Below are 2,272 nucleotides of genomic sequence, written 5' to 3'. Positions count from 1 at the left end.
ATTACAACACATACACCCCCTTTGGCAGTTAAACACTGCCACTTGGTTTTTGCCTCTGTGGAATCCCACCATCACCAAGGACACCCGGGTCTGTCTCAATAGTGACCTCTCCCACCATCAGACCTGGTCCACAGAGGAGAGCGCGCACAGGGTCTTTGAGCAAGAGAGGTTGGTCTCCTGAGACACAGGCCGGCAGGCTGTTCCCAGCAGCCGGAAACAGACTCCGGTCCAGACAGACTCAAGGGTTGAGGTTCTTACCTCCCCCAGACTCTACTCAGATGTTTGCATCCCAGACCTCAGGGTCATACTCGTTTCCAAAGCATGTCCACATAGGATACCCGTCACACCTTTGAATTCAACTGACATTGTAATTCTGCCATATTCACAAAGCCCGTGTCTGACTTTTGGCAAGGGTATCTCTATGTCTACGGCAAATAACAGATTCTCTGGGCACATGATAGAAATTCTCTGGTTTTCTGTAAGCTCCAAGGTTTAACTCAGAGTTTGTCATTTTCTTTCTGCCAGGTCTCTGGTGTAGTAAGAACTGGCCACCCACCCTACAGCCCTTGAAGTCCCCATTAAGGGCTGAGGTCACCTGTCTCTCTCCCCACCCCTGCCTCCCCACCCTCTGTCCAGGGCCAGAGCCCCGGGCTGAGTCCTGGCTTGGCCGGAATTGCTCAATCACGATGCACACTGCTCCTTTGGAACAGATATTTTTAGACAGTTGTATATCGTGTAGGCAGAACAATGGCCCCCCGAGATGCTCACATCCTAACCTCTGGACACTGGACACTTACAGGACACTGGACAGTGGACTCTGGACACTGTACACTTACAGGAAAAAGAGACTTCCTAGATGTGGTGAAGGGCCTCGAGATGGGGAGATTTCCCTGGATTCTCTGGGTGGGAAGAATCGAATCACTTGAGTTCCTTTTTTTTTTTTAATTTTATTGGAGTATAGTTGTGTTAATTTCAGGTGTACAGCATAGTGATTCAGTTTACATAGAGATGTTATATATTCATTCTTTTTCAGATTCTTTTCCCATATAGGTTATTACAGAATACTGAGTAGAGTTCCCTGTGCTATACAATAGGTCCTTGTTGTTTATCTATTTTATATATAGTAGTGTGTGTATGTTAATTTCAAGCTCCTAATTTATCCCTTCCCTGCCTCCATGTTTCCCCTTTGGTAACCATAAGTTTGTTTTCTATGTCTGTGAATCTGTTTCTGTTTTGTAAGTATGTTCATTTATATCATTTTAAAGATTAGATTCCACATATGAGTGATATCATGTGATATTTGTCTTTCTCTGTTGGTCTTACTTCACTTAGTATGATAATCTCTAGGTCTATCTATGTTGCTGCAAATGGCATTATTTCATTCTTTTTTATGGCTGAGTAATATTCCATTGTATATATGTACCACATCTTCTTTAAACATTCATCTGTCAATAGACCTTTAGGTTGCTTCCATGTCCTGGCTATTGTAAATAGCTCTGCTATGAACATTGGGGTGCATGTATCTTTTGAATTATAGTTTTGTCTGGGTATATGCCCTGGAGTAAGATTGCTGGGTCATATGGCAACTCTATTTTTAGTTTTTTGAGGAAACTCCATACTATTTTTCATAGTGGTTGCACCAGTTTACATTCCCAGACTATGTCCTTTTAAAAAGGGGAAACAGGGACAGAGAGACAAACATAAGCAGAGGGCAGCTGATGAGAAGACACAGGAAGAAGATGGCCACCTAAAACCAAGGGCAGAGTCCCAGAGCCCTCCTGGCCCTCAGAAGGAAACCACCCAGCTGATATCTCCATCTTGAACTTCTGGCCTCCAGAGCAGTCAGACAATACATTTCTGTGGTTTAAGTCACATGGTCTGTGGCAGTTTGATATGGCAGCCCCAGGAAATTAGTACCCTCTGCTGCCATCTGGTCTGAACTCGGCTCAGGCTTGGCCGTACTGCTGGTGGGGTGGGAGAGCCCGGTGGATCACCTCTGTCTCTGGGTGATAGGAGCCCCTGGCTGCCGTGCATATCAAGATGGCTGCAGGGCTGTCTAGTCAGAGTTCGCCCTGCACGTGGGAGCACCCAGAGATGCCACGATGAGCCCCTGATCCAAACACACTGCTCCTGTTCCTTTCTCGACAAGAAAATCAGGGTCAATTTTCCAGACCAGGGAAAGGCCTTTGCTTTACCTGCTTGTCTCCTGGCCCAAGGAGCCCCAAGTTACCAGGTAGAAGCTGTAGCTTTAAGTCCAGTGTGATCTTCCTGG

The sequence above is a fragment of the Mesoplodon mirus genome (genome assembly GCF_964341445.2).
Source record: "Mesoplodon mirus genome assembly, chromosome: 4".
NCBI classification, from domain to species: Eukaryota; Metazoa; Chordata; class Mammalia; order Artiodactyla; family Ziphiidae; genus Mesoplodon; species Mesoplodon mirus.
Note: the sequence above shows the minus strand (reverse complement) of the source record.